This window comes from Rhamphochromis sp. 'chilingali', assembly GCF_963969265.1.
Source record: "Rhamphochromis sp. 'chilingali' genome assembly, chromosome: 9".
Lineage (NCBI taxonomy): Eukaryota > Metazoa > Chordata > Actinopteri > Cichliformes > Cichlidae > Rhamphochromis > Rhamphochromis sp. 'chilingali'.
The window spans coordinates 3219234-3238388 of NC_137936.1; the positions used below are offsets into that span (position 1 = coordinate 3219234).

The 19155-nt window shown below is 40.6% G+C and overlaps 2 protein-coding genes across 2 annotated transcripts in view; one reads left to right on the plus strand and one right to left on the minus strand.

Moving 5' to 3' along the window:
* LOC308401934 (uncharacterized protein) overlaps positions 1 to 19155 on the minus strand; it is a 565304-nt gene that overhangs the window by 109622 nt on the left and 436527 nt on the right. The window lies entirely within an intron of this gene.
* Positions 1 to 19155, plus strand: part of plxnb1b (plexin b1b) — a 94609-nt gene that overhangs the window by 1207 nt on the left and 74247 nt on the right. The gene's annotated exons all lie outside the window — the stretch shown is intronic.

Genomic DNA, 19155 nt, shown 5'->3' on the forward strand with positions numbered 1-19155 from the left:
CCTCATCACAGAGCTGAAGGTTTATTACGATCCTCCTAATTATAATGGCAATAATTGCTCATGTATTTCAGAGTGTTGCCAAGGCTGGGAGAACCATCATGAGCTGCTTGTTGCTGTTAGCATCTTGAAATAAAAAGTGACTGGCAGTCTTTCTTCAGGTTTTCAAGCAGCTAAATTGTGAAAGCCAGAGGCTGCAGCGATGCAGGGCGGTACAGCAAAACAACAACCAAACATGGACTTTAGTTCAGACTCTGGTGTAGTCCAGCTGACTGAGTCAAAGTTTTGTTTTTCTCTTTTTTCCCATCTGATAAAACTCGTCACTTCTTGCAGTCTTTGTATAGTTCTTTCATCATGTGTTGGTATTACAACAGCTAAAGTAGGGTCTGGCTGACTTAAGTGGGGCACGTATTTTCATTGTCCCTGAGTGAAATGCTGTTGACCAGCAAAACCAGTAGCTGACATGTTTTCTTGCTTGTACATGGATACAGTCAGTCAGCAGGAAACGGAGCTTTCTGGTCTTGTGAAATGAGCTTGTAAATGTCCTCATTATGGGGTCCTTATGGGGTATAAATGCTCGACCTCCAGCGGCCAAAAATGGAAGAAAATTGGAGTTTTAAAAAGGTGCAAGATAAATGAACAGCTATTTATTGTTGCAGTAATTTTAGTTTAGAATATGCACAGGAGAAAACTTTACATGAAAATATCAGTGCTTGGTTGCCATTTTCTTCAGATGTTTCATTCTAACAGTATAGTAGCAAGTGTGCTCTTACCTTTCTGTACCTACAGCTTTTTGACTTGATTTCTCGGTATAACTGAACAGGTCTCATGCATAACAGGACTGACTTAAGTAATAATTGGTAAGCGCCTTGAAAGATGTCAGCATTCAACAGCCAGGATTTGTAGCAACCGAGGTTGTTAAGTGCCTCTCTAATAAACCACACTCACCTCACAAACTCTCTCACAAGCAAGGTGCCAGAGGTCAAAAGGTGATGGGGGCTGGGTGTTGAATGCTCTCGTTTTGGCAAATGGAGGAGCATGTGGTGTCAAAACCAATATCCTCACAGCAAACCATTGTCAGGTGGTGTCATGAGCTGAAGTGAAGGCAAACACTGCCTTACGAGATAAAGGAACAGCTTTGTATCGGTTAGTGTCTGCTGTCATTCTTGTAATGAACAGGTGGGGAGAATTCAAGGCCGGATGAAGGTTTGATGAACTGTGGATGGCTGTTCACAGCAGCAGCTCATCAGTTTAGGCGTTGATGAAGCATCTGTGAATACTGTACGGAAAGTGTGACGTTTTCTCTAAAAGGTACCAAGTGGTTATTGTTGGGGTATGCCTGAAATCAGCAAATGTTTACAGGTTAAAGGAAGGCAGGGGGAAGGTGTAATTTTAGTTTAAAGATGGGATAAAGGGAGACATTTTCAGATCGTTTTCTCTGTGAAGTCTTGGTTGTGAAAAATGTAGAAAAAGAGGAGGAAGTTTATACTCGGCCTCCTTTGTCACCTCTGTATTGCCAGCCTTGTCACAGCTTGAAGGTTAAGCCTAGATTATACTCTGCTGGAAACCTGTTGGCCGAGTCGTCCTTCCTGTTACACTTTTTTGACATCCGCTTGAAGTCTGACGCCTGGTCAGCATAGTGGATGCATTGTAATGTAAATTGTCTGCACCGTTTGGAAAAAATAATAAATAAAGGAAAAACCACCACGCTCACAGACATCGTTGCAGGTTGCATTGACCCAACCTATAGTTAATTTTCTTGGGTAGTGCACGTCAGGTTGAGTGGAGGGTTAAGAGGGGTTTCCAGCTACGGTCGAAGGGACAACGTAGATTTCCCACTGAAGTCAACTGTAAGCACAAAAGTAGTCTAGCCAGTTTTTCCCCTGGACATTTTAAGTGAAAAATAACTGCTTAACACTTTAACAGTGGCTAAAGTAACCTTGTAAAATATTTCTGACTGGGATTGTAGGTGAAGCTTTTAATAATCTGCTTAAAGTTTTGGTTTTCCACTTATGTATCAGTAATTTCCATCTACCGTTTGCTCTTCCTGTCGTGTGGAGTGGAACTAGCGATTATTCCAGTGATGCTCATTTGAGTCAGTCATTTTGGTCACACATCACCACCTGCTAGTATCTTCTCCTTTGTAACCTGGTTGTATTTGATGGCGTATTTTTTCCTGAAGTGGTGAAACATATTTATGGCTTCCACCTTCAGCGGGAACAGTTTTCTCACATAGTTTGCAGACTACAGTGCTTTGTTGGAGGCTCTCTTTTAGGTACTGAATTGTGATTAGAGGCTGACACAGGGCTCTCAGGCATGTAGGCATGATATGGCACAGCTCTAGTTTTTATTGCAGATGACAGGAAAGGACAACTCTCAGCCAGTCTGGTCACCTCAATAGCGATCAGAGTAGAAATTATTTGTAATGGCAGCAAGATATGAACACTCTTCTTGTTTGGCGGGGGTCAGGGGCTCCTCCACTCCATTGGCCAGATTAAATACTCAATTTAATTATGTCACTGAGCATTAAGTCAATAACCTTATCGGAGTGGTCTGGCTGTTTAATGGAGCTTTGTGGGCCAACAGATGCACCAAGATTAAGGACTATATGCTGGTGTTGCAAACCCTGAGAGGAGGGATAAAAGACAGACATGGAATCTGATACATGAGCCCCTACTGCGCGGTGCCATACGTTTCACCACAGACTGATGCAAATCAATTGAAGAGATCCCGTAGTGTTACAGCTAGGGTTATTTATATAAGGTTGAATCAGAAGTTGATAATAAAAATTACTATTACATTAGATACTCATTTGCAACAGTATTGATACCAAGAATGCCGTCTTTGCCTCCTCCGGCTGTCACACAACGTTACCCAGCAGACACCAACACTGTCTGCTGGGTAACTGGTCAAAAATGCCGGGATACTAATTCATTATTATCAGGTATTCTAACAACTTCCTAAAAAGCCTCCAGTTGATCAAAAATGGTGCAGCAAGAGTACCAACAGGGACTAGAAAGAGAGCAGATTTCTCCCATATTAGTTTCTCTTCATTGACTCCCTGTTAAATCCAGAATCTAGTTTAAAATACCTCTCCTCACATACAAGGTCTTGAAAAATCAGACCCCATCTCATCTCAAAGACCTCATGGGGCCATGTCATCACCAATAGAGCTATTTACTCTCGAACCGCTGGCTTACTTTTGACTCCTTGGATGTTTAAAGGTAGAGTGGGAGGCAGAGCGTTCAGCTTCCAGAACCTGAGAGCTGGTCCTCCTGTGAAACCAGCTGTTTGGATTTGGGAGACAGTCTCTGTGCTTAAGATTAGGCTTAAAACGTTCCTTTTTGATAAAGCTTACAGGCTGATGAGTCTGTGACCTTTAGTTACGCTGTAATAGGCCCAGTCTGCTGGGGGCTGCCCATAAAGCCTCCTATGTATTTATGCAACACTACACATTTGATCATTGTTTATTATTACTCTGTGTCGCTCTTCCACGGTGTCTACCTCCCCTCACCCCAATGATGTTTCAAGCTTACTCTGTTGCGCCGTGATTTTTGACATCGCATTCTGCGGCACGTGGCACAATATTTCTGACGCTTGGGCTAGGCATGCACTTCTCGATTTTTGTAACCTAGTTTAACCTACCAGCATTTTAACGATGGTTATGGCGGACATTAATTCGAAGCCCCAAACTGGACAGTTTGTGCTCTACTGTACACATTATCTGGCTCTGAAAAGCCTTTTTTGGTGACTGAGGAGCGCCTCTGGATTTAATTAGACAGACGAGTTTGTTCATTATTCAGATATGTAAATGGAGACCCAGATACAGGCAGTGCTATGGAATGTAAAATGGATTTGATAGTCAAAAGCCCTTTGAAGCAGCAAGTGAAGTGCTCTGTAGTTACGTGGATTATTAACTTATTACAATGGGCTGTGTGCTTCCACCCCTTGCTCTTTGGCGTGTGCGTGTATGTGCTTACAGTTGCTCCCTCTTGAATGAGGCTAGTGTGTTTGCACAAGGTCAGTCTCAAAGCAGGAGTACACGTGACACGGTGGTTTGCCCAAACACAGTCTACCTCCTGAGTTGCAGTGAGGTAACTGAAAACTACAACCGAACTCTTGTGCTGCCTGACATCACAGACGTACGAGGGGATTCATGTCGAACATTGAGCTAAAAATGAAAAGGTCTCATGTTGGTTTGATATAGTAGTTTAGTGTTGGCTGTTGTTGTGATTTGGTGCTATGCAAATAAAACTCAATTGGTTAAAGAATATTGAAATGAATCAAGTGAAGTTTACTGTTTACGTGAGATGGCAGCAGATTTAAAATGTGCATATTCACTGTCAGATCTGGATCAGCTTTTACAGGAATTTTGCAGCTGCATTACACATTTAGTTCCCAATTGCAATGCAGAATATTCTTTTATTACTAATTCTGAATGAAAGCTGCTTCTTTGTGACAAATACAGAAGTAAAGATTGGTCTGCATTTACTTCCTGTTCATGTTTGTACACTGTGTGGCACCATTTATGATTTTGCTGCTAAACGTGTGACCCGATGGTGACGGCTACAGGCACTATGGTACAAACAAAACCTGGTTTGTCTCTGTCTGCCTCAGGCTCTATTCACACCATATTCTCACAGCAGTTTTCTTTACTAATCTGATAAAACAACGTTGTAATAATGGAGCTAACCCATAAACACAGCACTGTCTGTCTGAATTGTGGGGAAAGTGATGCCATACTTTAATTCATGCCGTAACTCTGCAGTTTCATCCATCTCTTCCTCTCCATTCATTGCTCCTAACTCAGCACTCAACACTTTCTGCAGCTCTCATTTGTTTCAGCATCCTGTCATTCTGCGCTGAAGCAGCCGTTTGTAGAAGGCCCTGAAAGAACGAGGCCCTGCTGTGCGATAGGTTGACATGGATGAGAAGAGCTTTGTCAGTGTACTCACAAAGAGAAGATATGACCTCTGCCTTTACCTGAACCACGCAATCTCACACTTGGCCTTTGTTCTTGTACCTTCGTGAGGTCCAAAGTATGGAAGAATTTTTTTTTTTTTTTTTTTTTTTTTTAAGGCCTAACCTAACCTGGGCTTTAATCCTGCAATCAAAGTCTGGTTGTAATAGACCCTAATTATAAACCCACATCAATGTAGACACAAGATAAGAGGCTTTTTAGGAAACTGCAAAAACTACACACAGTTTCCTTGTCTGGAAACTGTGTGTAGTGCTGGGTGTTGTTTAAAGTCATATTGGTATGTGAGCCAAAATGGACCTGAGGCAAAGTAAACATGCCAGAATGAAAGATGCTCACATTTCTTTTGTGCTGTCTTTACACAACTGGAGATGGAGATGCATGATATCCAATGTGTTCAAGATTTATTTATATTCATTACCCAGTCACTGTTGTTCTGTAACATGACATCAGCCACTTTGGATTCAGTGGAAGTCTCACTGTTAAGGTTTTGGCTGCCACCATGCCAGACGGTAACACATCACTATACCACAGTGAGCTTTGCTGGCAGAACTGACTAATAAAATTGTAGAAATTTAAAAAACAAACAAACTATAAACTTAATACTGTTACACAAAGTACAATTGTGGTTATGAAATCACAAAACCAAAGAATATGGTGACAGAATAAGAACTTTACTGTGAAAATGACAGGATTGAAATATAGAGCAGCAGCACAACATTTAATTGGTCTTCAGGCATGTATCATTAGGTATCTGTAATCAGTATGTGAGGGTAAATAATTATGCCACAATGGACATTAACATGCAGTGTGTTTAAAAACAATTTGGCTTTCACTGGAAACAGAACCTGAGATAATTGTTGCACGTTATGTTCCTGCAGTGAAAAAGATTTGGCAGCATGGTGTTAAATTCCCCGCGACCCTGAAAAGGATAAGCGGTAGCGAATGGATGGATGGATGGATGGTGTTAAATTCCAGGTATCCTGCAGCTGCAGGAGTATATGAACATGCCACATGCATACTCGTAATTTTTTATTTCTTTATTTTTTTGTTAAATTCACTTTGCATGCTTTGGCTGAAAACTGATCCAGAACTCAACTCAAAATGAAACTGAGGCTTTTTGTTTCTGGCTTTTTGTGGCTGAAGTTACCTGGTCGTTCCTCTGCATGCTCCACAGAAATGCAAGAAAACTTTTTTTACTTTCCTTTTTTTGTCTCGCTTGCAGATAATTTCTGCTTTTTGGTCTCTGCAGCTTTAAAAATGGTGTTCTGCATTCCCCACGCTTTTCTTTCTCTTCATAAAGAGAACGTGGCCATGCTTTCTTTTTGTTTCTTTTGTTGAAGAGGAGGCTGAAAAGACCGGCCAACCAGACAGGAGATTGTAAGGAAAGGGTGGGAGCTTAGAGACACGTAGGCATACCTCGAGGAGAGGGGGGGAGAGCGAGAGGGGGGGCGGGTGTCTCTTCCGTTCTCTTGTTTGTTAGCTGGAAAACAGCTGGTGTTTTGGCTGTAGACTCAGAGAAACGACAGGTGAGTGGGTGTGGTGGAAGAGGGAGTGTCCTCCATCTGGAAGATAACCTTGTGAGTCCAGGCTTTCATATTGAGAAAACTGCTTTTGAAAACTTTTTGAGCATACATGACTGTTTTCATGTTGAAATGTGGTGATTTAGTAGCAGATTAAGGGGATGGCAATTAGAAATCTCCTAAGTTTTTCTGTATTGTCCCTTGCATTGCTTAGCTGCAGTCAGGTGGCCATTCATCCTGAATTGTGATTTGAAGGGAGAAGAATTTAATATAATCCACATGACATCAGTCAGCTTTGGTTTTTGGCTCCAGAGGCAACAATATGAGAAGCATCTGCTGTGATGACACTATCTGGGTTTCTTTTCTTACTCTGTGTGTGTGTGTGTGTGTGTGTGTGTGTGTGTGTGTGTGTGTGTCTTTTCATGACACACAGACAAGCATGAAAAGCAGCATTTTGAAATGCCGACAGTCAACTGTTGCCAAGTGGCAACCATGGAGGCTGCTGGAGAACAGTGAACGCTCAGTTTCCCTAGAAACACCCTTTTTCCCCTCCCCTAAATGGACTCCCCCCCCCCCCCCCCCCCCCCTTTAAGTCCCATTATACCCCCTGGGGGGGGAGTCCTGGGAAAACGAGGTTGCTATGGTAGGCCAAAGCTGAATGTTGGACAGGCATGTTAAAAGTTCAGGCCCCTGGCAAGCTGCTGCTGGACTCAGGTACAAAACTGGAAAACCTGAACTTCTACCTTTTTTAAATCTTCAAGGCTAACAAAGTAGGGTCTGCAACAAGCATTTAATTCATTATGAATTTCTTAAGAAATTCTGGTCTCAGAAGAGTAGTATTAATTTAAGTACTTGGGTACTTAATGTCTGTCAACTAAAGATTTTCCTAGTATTCCCAGGCTGTTTTCACATATGACCTTAGGTTTTGGGAGTACCTAATTGGAATATTTTTATCAGTCATCTTTTCCCATTACTACTCTACATGTGGATGCACAAATAGAACTGTGGTAATGATTGTATCCAGCAAGGATACTGTTAATGTCAGATTGAATGACCATGCTAAGTGGCTGACATTGGACTCTTTGTATGTTGCAAAGCTGTGGATAAACCTGATGAATGATAAGTGAATGTTTGCCTGCAGAAAGTACTTTTGACTTTCTTGCCCTCCTGCAATGATCCCACACCTGAGGAATGTGCTATAAAGCAGGATTAGCATGTTAGCACGCTATGTCAAGCTTAAAGTCAGACTTGAAAGTTGCTCTCTTTCTACCTGGCTATATTACCATGGAGACTTGGTCTAAATTTCGGTTTAAAATTGTCTAGAAGCGCCACGTGTTTACTGATTTTTACTGACAGCATGTTTTAAGTGCGATACAGATTTTCTGTTAGAGATTTTATATGTGCAAGTTATTAAGCCGTACCTTACTAAAACCACTGAACAAAGCGCAAACGGTCTACACATTGTCATAGAAATGATGACATTGTACATTAGTCATTTTAGTGTACAAATGTTTCTATATTTGTTTGGTTTTACACTGCTGGAATTGAAGTAAGTAGAAGACGGGACACCATCAGGAGTATCTGTGCAATCAATAAAAAGTTTTGTTTGATCTTCCAAAAAGCTAAAGTTTCTCACCATGTGCAATAATAACCCCACAGTGAGAAATGTGCAATATCTGTAATATAATTAGATTCTCCTTGTGTGCCACCCTCTTGTAAAAGAGGTATAATTTATAATTCACAATTTATATTAGTATTGTCATGTTTTAGTTTTGTCTATTCTTCTAACATGCTTACTATGACTGAGAGCTCTGCAAATGTCTTGTGTATATATCTTGTATCAAGATAATATCTTGAATTAAAATGTTTATTGTATTACTCTGTCTGTTAGATCACCAGATTAATAATTTCAATTCAATGATTTATCAGTTTCTTGTTGCATTTTACTTGTATAGTTCACTTTTTTTATTTTTAATCACCATTTTGTCATAATGTCTGTGACTGGACTGAGTCGCATTCCCACGGTTCACTTTGTGTGCAAGAAGAGTCATATTACCTGTGAAATGCCTCTTTTTGTGTGAGCACACTCAGAGCCTGAAGCAGAAAGTTACCCGGTATTTCTAACAGTGGTCTTAGGTTTTGTTGAGCCAGCTAAGGCTTGTTTTAGGTTTGAGCAGATGTAGCGTGAACTAGAGCAGGGCGATATGGCCAAAAATATTTATCACGATATATATTGGAAAATTTGCGATAACGATATAACCGACGATATAATTGATGCGAGACAAAATACAACTCCACAACATTACTAGCGCAAAAAGACAACCTTCCATTTATTTTCACTTAAACAAGAAGCTGGTTTTTATGTACATTAAAGCTTTATAAAAATGTAACAGTGCAAATGCAAATTCCTTGCTGAAAGTTTAACCAAAAGGCATTTCCAGTAGAAATGGGCTGACATATCCTGAGCATAACCATGTATAATATCCACTGAAGTTAAAAAGAGGTGCTTTGCAACATTAAACTGCAGTGTGCAGTACGTATTTTTCGGACCATAAGGTGCACAGGATTATAAGGCACATTAAGCGAAACAAAGCAGTCAGATAAATCAAACTTTATTAAACTCATTCTTCTTGCTTCCTCCACTTCTGTACCATTGATTCATTAATGTTGAATTCTCTGGCAGCTGCTCTATTCCCATGTTGTTGCAGTATATTAATGACTAACCTTGTATTGTGGATGGATTATCTCAGTTGTTCTCCTGACTGAAGTTTGGTCCGTTTACAGCATCCTGCCATGCGATTGCATTTGTCTCTAACCATGAAGAACCTTCACGTTAACTTTTATAAGTGGAAAAGTGTTAGTGTTCGTCCTCCAGCTTCACTGTTTATGTTATGCTAACATAGCTGTGTCGCTAGCGATCACGTAGCACATCATTATATACCAGCTAGCCCAACTTCAGTAACCCTACAAACGTCACTGCTGTTTAGTTTCCTGTCTTCATTTATGTTGGAAGTGATAGCAGAGCTGTACGTTTGAACATGCTATATCATGCTTAGGTAACTAGCGAAACTAGCGAGCTAACTTCCGCTAGCTTCCTGCTAACTTCTAACTCCGTTAAATGTAATAACTTTTGTTTTCATGGATGCCTGGAAGTTAAACTTCATAGTTACACCTGGTAAAGCAGCAATGCTGATCGTTTTATTAAAGATGAAAGAATTTAGACAGTTTTTAACTCTAAGTGATGCTGCAGTGTTGTTTGACCTGAAGCATACGGAGTTTAGGACCCAGATTACTCCCAGATTTAAGAGCATCTTAGTCCGACAAATACGACAATAACAACGGCCGCTTGCATGTTCTGCAAAAAAATGTGCTTTGTTGTGTATCTGACGGACAAACACCAAACCAGTTCCACATCACGGAAGTTGCACCATTTTTACAAACCAATTCTGGTTCATCTGTTTCACTCAACAATCGGCCATGTGCGTATGAAAACAAAGGCACTGCGCATGCGCGTTTTACTCCCATTCTATCGCGATATTTCATTTTCCTATCGTTGCCTAACATTATACCGGTATTACTGTGAATGGTATAATATGGCCCAGCCCTAGCGTGAACACAGTCTGCAGGCAGTTTGAAGGCAGTATCTGCAGTGTATTTGTTGTCAATATAGCAGATTACAGATTATGTCTGCCAGTTTGTTGGCTACCCTTTATCATCAGCACAGAACATACAAAGAGCTAAAGTGAAACCAAGTATTGAAAACAAAAGTATCCATTGCAGCTACTATCAGTCTTTTTCATGCTGCATTATTATTTTAGATTTTTTTTTTTTTCTTCTATTCTGGTCCAGCTTGTTAATCAGCATTTGAGTGATCATCCGCATCCAGCAATTTGCAGTTGAATTTTGGAGGACTGCACAGGAGCACGATTGCCATGGGTGAAAACCCTGCTCTGTTCACTGTCCAAGTTGAAGTCTGTATGCAGACAAACATGCACTGTATTGCCAAAAGTATTCACTTGTCTGTCTTCACACACACATAAACTGGAGCTACATCCCATTCTTAATCCATAGGGTTTACTATGATGTCAGCCCACCCTTTGCGGCGGTAACAGCTTCAACATTTCTGGGAAAGCTTCCTACAAGGTTTAGGGACATTTATGGGAATTTTTGACCATTCATCCAGAAGTGCATTTGTTAGTTCAGACACTGTTGTTGTCGAGAAGGCCTGGCTCGCAGTCTCTACTCTAATTCATCACAAAGGTAGAGTCAGGCCAGTCAAGTTCTTCCACACCAAACTCGCTCATCCATTTCTTTATGGACATACTGGTGCACAGTCATGTTAGAACAGGAAGGGGACATTCCCAAACTGTTCCCACAAAGTTTGCAGCATGAAATTGTCCAAAATGGCTTCCCATGCTGAAGCATTAAGAGTTCCTTTCACTGGAACTAAAGGACTGAGGCCAACTCCTAAAAAAACCATCACCCTAAACCCCCCTCCACCAAACTCTGCTCTGTTATTATATATGGCCTACTGCTTAGTGGCTGAGTTGCTGTTGTTTCTATTGCATCCTTTTTGTTAGAATACTACTAACAGTTGACTGGAATATTTAGTAGCAAGGAAATTTCATGACTGGAATTGCTGTACAGGTGGTATCCATCCACACTGAACTCCTGAGAGCGACCGATTCTTTCACAGATGTTTGTAGAACAGTCTGGAAGTGATTGAAACACCTGAATTCAGTGATTTGGATGGATGAGTGAATACATTTGGCAATATAAGAATTTTGTGGGACCTTAAAGAAAGCTTCACTGTGTTGAACTTTCTTATATATATGTATAAGGTGTATATTCGCTTTCTAAGTTTGGGATAATGAACAACCGACCAATGAAAAGTAAAATCCTCATTGACGGTTTGGTTGACTGCTAGCAGCAACCCTACTTAATGCTAATGCTATCTCGGCTACCCTTAGCAACGAGGCCCACATCTGTAAAGCTGTGAAGCTGAATGATTCAAATGCCCATGTGCTCTTGTTATCTTTGCTCTTGTTGGCAGCAGGAGCTACTGGTGCGCTTACGATATCCTGCTGCTCGTCATGTGCAGAAAGTAAATGTGTTGTCCCAGCACAGCAGTATTTTTACAAGCTGCCTATCATGTGTCTTCTTACCATGACACTTCCTGTTAGTTCATACTCCCTTAGAGGTCATGGGTCGTGGGGCTCTGCTACCCTTGCACTGATATAATCCTCCCTCAGCAGGGCTTTGTTTTAACAAAGCAGGGGACTGAGGTTAAAATGTTTGCAATAAGATGTAACTGCATCTGTGTGTGAGTGTGAACTCCGTGTGAGCCCACAATGTTTCCTTGCAGCCTTTGCTGTTAGATGAGCTGAAGTGTAGCAGTATACTGGCCTAAGTGTAGCTCTTCACTGTGTTGTTTGACTTAAAGGATATCTAATTCAATGTGAACCTTTGATTTTGTTCATTTTGTGAACAGCGTCTGCATGTGTGGGCTGGTATAACATCTGTAAAGCAGCAGCTTGCGTCACAAAATACTGGACCTCTCATGTTTTTAATGGAGGGGATCTTTCCCCCCTTGCTTACCAGGAATAATGTTTCCCCCTTGGTAGTTTTAATCTGGCTCCAAATGAACCAGGCCTTTGTTAGCTCCTTGAAGGGGTTTGTGTGTTGGTGAGTTTGTGGGATTATTTATTTATTTATTTATTTATTTATTTATTTATTTAAGCCACACCATTCAAGTTCATGTAACTTAACAGCAGCTCACGACTAATATTGTTATTCCCTGGGTGGTGTACAGCTGGGTATATATGTATTTGGACTCTGGTACAACTTTTTAAAATGTTGCCTCTGTGCGTAACTACAACGGATTTTAAATCAAATATGTGATTGCAGTGTATGCTGATAGCTTCAGTTAACAAATAGCATCAATATTTATAAATGGCTGTTTTCATATTGTGAAAATGGAGCAAACAGTGAAATTGAGTAACTCTAATTATCTAAAGATTTATGTCCAGTGTGTCTCCAACTAACTGCTGCAAACCTTCTGCCTTTGTGCCTTTATCTTTGAAAGTAACAAGCATTCCCTTGTTACTTTTTTTAAAATAGTGCATCCATTTACTGTGTTTGGCTTAAAAAGATTAAATTGAGCCTTAGGGAATGACCTGGTCAATGCTCAAATTTGAATCCTATGTAAATGTTGTGAAATGATTTGTATAGAAGAAAACTCTTAAAATGTCTTGCACCTGCTGCACCTGCTGCACCTGCTGGAATTTTGAATGAAAAAGTAGCTAAAAAGAATTAATAAGCCAGCATTGAAGGATGATGGTAATTTTTTTCCAAACACATAAAATAAGTTGCGTCCTGCATGATCGGCTAAGTAGTCGCTTGTACCAGGATGGTCCTAACTCCATCCATGAGGAATGACAGGCTATAAAGTGATGTAACTGATGATGATGTGAGTAAATATCGCAACTTTGTCAGCATTAGTTTCATTTAGGGAAAAATTCTATCCTAAATGTATTTCTTGAACGTTATTTTCAGTTTGTATTTTCTTCCTCCTGTGCTGCCCTGTAAACAGGCAGGACTATCTCAGGCCCAACAGGGCATTAACATTCCTTCCACTCAAATGTCAGCCCAAGTCCTGAGACCACGAAGCTTCTGCCTGATAAAACTGAAGTCCCTCAGAGCTGCTAGAGATGTTTATGAGCTTTTGTGAACATTAAAAAGCAACATATGTTTATTATGCTGATCTGTTTTCTTACAGAAAATTCATTGGTTGAAAAGAGTCATTGGTTAAAGAGAAATAATGGGATTTAAAAAGTTTCCTTTGCAAATTGCAGACATTGGAAAGACTGTAGTGTGTAGTGATACACAAACCGGGTAGAATAATACAATGGTGACTACTGGAAAATAGAAATATTGATGCTGTTGCAATAAAATTAAAAATGCTTTGTGATGGACCATTATTTGCCGGTTTGCGTCCTTAAAGTGTACCCAGTTTGGCTTCCCCTCATTTAGTTGGTGTGTGTGTGCAGGCAAAGAGCTGGGCTGTGAAGTGTAGGTGGTTTACCTCAAGTGTTCTTCAGCAGCAGCGATTATCAGCGGAGAAGCTATAAAAGTTTTATAGCACTAACTACCCCTCCTGTTTCAACTTTGTTGTTTTACAGCAACACATTAGACATTTGTTTCTATTTGAGTAGCTGACAGTTGTTAGTCATCATGTGCCCTTTGCTTACAATGAGCTTGTGTTACACTGATTTAGGTCCTGGCAGTGAGCATGCAGTTGGATCTAAAATGGATTGCATGTTATCGGGTTTGTTCTTATAGATACCTATGCGTATTCTGGCTCACACTACAGATTTCCATGACTTGGCTACTTACTACTAGAGTTTGCAAAGCTACTCTGGTAGCATCCAAAAATAAACTGGAGCTGAAAGTCAGTGCAGTAGAGATGACTATTAGCTATCAGGGATACTGGCTGTCACTGGCCAACAGTAGAAAAAACAGAGCATTTAGAGCAGAACAAAGCCTGTTTGTTTGTTTTTGCCTCATGTGGGTTACTTGTACATTAACTAATTAATTGAATTGTTTAATTATTTGTCATTATTTGAAACCTTGGCAATGTTTCATGTCAGTGCTCACCATTGTAACACCATGTATATATGAAAACAAAGGAAAACTATGTCTTCTTTAGTATTTACATTGATTACTTGCTTCCAAACTGAGTGACTTAATGCTGTTTAGCAATGTAGTCCCACTAAATAATAAATAAAAACTAGATAAAACTTAAATGCTTCCTAAAAAAGTCTCAAACTCTTGGCCTAAAGGCCTGGATAACCCAGGATGCTATCCGGCTACAGTGAGGCTGTCCTCATGGCCCTTATCGATTAAACGAGTTCCCTGTGCTGCCTGCTGATCGTAGACAACAAATTGATTACTATAATGGCCTCATGACCCGATGCCCTGCGCTGGTAGGATTCAATCAACAGGCAGTGACCTCTTTTTAGATCTCTGACTTATTAGTCTAACAGCTGCTAGCTGCAGACATGGATGATGTCATACATCAGTCTGTTTGATTCTATGTTTTAGTGGAATTTCATGAAGATATCCTGGGCTTCAGGAAGTCAATTTTATCCCACTACATTATGTTATTACCAGACTATTTTTATAGCTAGTGTAACAGCATTAGCACCTCATCAAGCACTTAGTTAGTAAGTTGATTTAGTTGATGGGAAAAGCAGATTATATGTGTGCACGCTTAACAAATTAGCACTCAGTGGACTGACCAATAATCAGAACAATGAAATTTTTTTTTATTGACTTTGTAGACCTTTGTAGATTTATATAACCACTACAGTTTCTAATACCAGTTCAGACAGTTTAACAGATGATAACTGTATGTAAGCACAAAGTATTTGGATGTGCCAACACTTTACCAAGGTCTGGAAGAACCACACTGTCACCCTCAGATGAGAAGAAATTGGTTAGGATGTTCAGGACCAACCCACCAGGGCTGGTCATGAACTGCAAACTGCTGGAACGTCATCGTCACTGTCCACTGTGAAAGTTTTACATTGGTATCGACTGCCAAGCGCAATCGTTACAGGATTACAAGCCAGCTGCCTTCTGGAGAAATGTGTTATGATCAGACGAGAGAAGGACTGAGCTATATGTTTCAAGGAGTATTTGCATTTTAAAAGTCATTTAGGAAGTATGCTGTTCAGTTAGTCCACCCCCCAAAAATAGAACAGTTCACATAATTCATTAAAAAATGAAATTCTCATGATATTCATGCCCATGGGGAGTCTATGTAAACTCTTGACTGCAGAAGTTAACAGGTAGCCATGGTTTAAGATGGTGTTTTTTTTTTTTTTTTTTTTTTTTTTTTTTTTTTTTTTTTTAAGTTAAAAAAATATGAAATACACTGGAAAATGTAGGTGGATGGCCATGCTCCTCTTTGACCTACTTTATTTAATGCTTGCAATATTTACCAGGTTTTCTGTATAGATATGAGATAATTAACACTTTTAAGAGTAAGGAATAGGCAAGTGGGGGTGATGGTCACCATTATGGTTTTTCCCACTACTGACTCGCAGCTAAAATCACAGAGGGATTGGGAAATTGGCCCACATGACACATTGTTGTCAGATTATAATGATGAGTTGATCCTTTTCTCCATGCAATTAGAGAACTGGCCAAAGAGATGGCACACTACTTGTCCTTTTCAGTGTGAGAGCACATTTAGAATTAATGGTTGAGCTGTGGCTGGAAACATTCATCCTAGAGAGAGACCCAGTCTTTTCTGGTTTACTACAAGGTTAAAAGAATAATCCCTACGCTTGCACTACTCTCCCAAGGAAGAGGGGTACAGGAACATATTTACCTCTGGAATTCAACCACAAGGCTATTTCAGTTTCACTTTGACTGCATGGCTTACTTTTTCCCCCTTTCTTATTCATTGCACTTTGTGGGTATAACCTTTGTTCATTCTGAAGTGCAGTAACCAGATGTGGCTTTAGGAATGGAGCAGGATAGCATCATCAATGTGTGTACGAGCTTGAGAGGGCAGGGCAGGAGTTGTATTTAGATGCTGTATATATTTTCCAAGAAACTGAGATGGAGGAAAAACAGAAATTTTTGGTATTTAATTACAGAGCGGCCATGGCCAAAAGCACACGGTCAGGGGTAGTTTTAAAGCCGACAGCTTAACAACTTCAGGAATGGTGGCACAGTTGGTTTTTGTGATGCTGTGTCATTTCCTCCTGTGAAAGCTGGGTTTTTTGATGTGTTTGGGATATGATTATGTGCCAGCTCCAATGAACAGACAAAATAAAGCAGCCAAGACCTTGCTGCCATGTTTACCAAAATTCAGTCTTCAGTGAGCCAAAAGCGATGCTCCTAAGTTTAGGCGTTTATATTGGCTGGTAACATCTGTCTTTGGAACTCTATTTATACGAGAACCTTTCTGTGACAGCTGCTTTGAACGTGTCCTGTTCGTCTTCATGGGAATGTGACAGTGTTCCCGCCCCCCAGTTTTAATCTGGGCCTTGTACAATGTTGAGGTAGGTTCCTCTCTGCTCTGCCCCTTTCTCTGTGCTTTTGTAATTGTAGTATTAGGCATGCTGTAATCTCTCCTCCTGTAGAGTTTGTAGGAGGACAGGAGTTGGTCTTAGCCTGCCTGTTTTGGCTGGTCACTCCCTGGTCTGCTAAGCGAACGCACAGTGTCACCAGTCGAGTCACGTTTTGTTTCTTAGCTATGAAAAGCTTGGTTGATTCTTGTCACGGCCCTTTTCATGAAACGGGGGTTGTTCTTGTGTTAATGTTGTTTAAACAGGTTTCTTCATTTGAACTTGAGTCAAACGAAACAGGATGAAGAACCCAACTTCAGCTGAATGTACCTACCTAAAGTAACAGTGCTGTAGACTGTCTAATAATGCATATGAAACCTGTTTGCTTAGACTGATGAACCACAGTGTGATTCAGGTCAACTTTAATCCTGTAATAGGAAATGGGATGAGGAGAACAAACATCAGAGCATCGACCACAGTCCTTCCTGTTCCTGCCACATCAAGCTTATCAGCCCATCAATCTTGCCTATAGGTCTACAAAAACTCCTTTCCATAGTTTCAACTTCAAACTTGTCTCCAAACCTCACCCTTGGAGTCTGGGTCAAAGGAAAACCTTGAATAATGTTTAAGTGATCTTTCACCAGAGGGGATTTACCACAAAACAAGACCCAACGAATCCCAGCCAGAGGGCATAGTTAGCTGTGGGATCAGCTGGCAGAGACCTGTATATTTTAAAACCGCTCTGTTTTTAAAGCCCTGAGAGCAGATGGGAAAATCTCCAGGTTTTACTTTTTTTTTTGTCTATTTTAAGACAGCATTCCTAGGACATGTTTGCCATTAGGATGTCCTGTGGGATGGCATCATGCACCTTTAACTGCACTTGCAGTGAAAGACAAGCATAAAATGAAAATTTATGGAGGTTAAAATGCTGGATTTCATTTATTCATTTAATTAAATCTATTTTTCAGTGTTCTGTGTTGTTTTTGTTTAAATTCGGTGGTCTATTTTAAGCTCAATGTACGCTCAGGCTCAATGCTTGCTTCGGCTAAAGCCTAAATAAATAAATAACAGCCAGATCTTGGTCAAAGTCGTAATTAAGGCATTTCTTGAAAATTAACTTGACAGTTTTATGTATTAGATTTAATAAAATAAGAAAAAGATTTAAATGGTCACTCCCTGCATTTTAAAACTGACCACATAGCCAAAAATAAGAAGCACATTCTACTGACTTATCGTAAACCTTTTGCCCGGTGCTGACTTTATCCACAGCGAGATCTCTCTGCAGAAGGATCACTCGGAGCTTTTGAATTATTTCTGTCAATTCATTCAAATTACACAATTGCTCATGGGATTTGACTTTCCTCCTCTTGTGGTGTCAAACCCACTTCCCCCCAGACCGCATCCCACCGCACTCATCAGCTATTTAAAGTGTTAGCGACTGCTCCCAATTACTCCTCCCCATACCAAACCAGAAGCTCAGGCCACGCAAATGGAGGCTTTTTGTTTTCATGCCTCCCTTCCTTTTGGTCAGCCCTCTTCTGTCATGCTCCTGTTATTTTTTTCCTCTTTGTGAAGATTATTGTGGGCTTTTTTTTTTTTTCTTTTCTTTTTCTCCCCTCCGATTCTCTTCCCTGTCCCACCAGTCTGCCAGTCTGTTATCCTCTGTGCTTCCACAAAGCCCAGTGTTTTGATTACATGGTGAAAACGGAGCCAAGTCTAGTTATTACCAGGCCGGGGTAGCGTGGACGACCAGGTCAAAGGATTAGCCAGAGAGGGGGAGAGAGGAAGCTGCTGTGGTGGGATTGGGCGGATGGTGTCGGAGGGTGAACCATTTGTGTATTCTCACAACCAGATGTTTCTTTTTTTTTGGGGGGGGGGGGGGGTCTGAATGGGTAATCTAAACCTCATTAAGCTGCTCCCCTTAACCAGGCACATTCTAACTCTTCAGCGGGACGAGGAAGCACAAGGAATCACACACCCTGTTACAATGTTACAAAGTCAAACCTAACCACAACTAAGTGATTATGATCAAGTGATACAGAATAGCAACTCAAGCACTCACTAAATCAGCACCTGCCCACATGCCTGCACAACTCCACTGCTACAAAAGAATAATAGTTGAAAGGCATATATAAAAACAAAAGTCGGCAAAATCTTGTCCTTCAAAAAAAATCATCAGCAGTGTTTGTAAATACTTTCAATTCTTTTGCGCCAATTTCAAAGTACACATCATAAACAAAACAATAAAGGGAACTCTTGTGAGTGTGGTCAATACGGTGTCAGGTACAGGTGATGCCAAACACGGTGTAGGTGTGCTGCTGTCGGCTCTGGCTGCTGGAGGGCTGCAGTGCTCAGCTCACGATGCACTGAGACCTTCTTCTTCACTCCCTACTTGTTTATATCCTAATACTGCATATTAATACATTTTGTCTACCGTCTCCTGGAGTGCGTATTTATATAGCTGTGCCTGAGCCATAATGCTAAAACATCTGTATGTGTGCTCAGCAGGCGAGAGCAAGGAGATATTAGAAACATCTAAGAGTTTCCCATGTCCAGCACAATGAAAAAAATACTT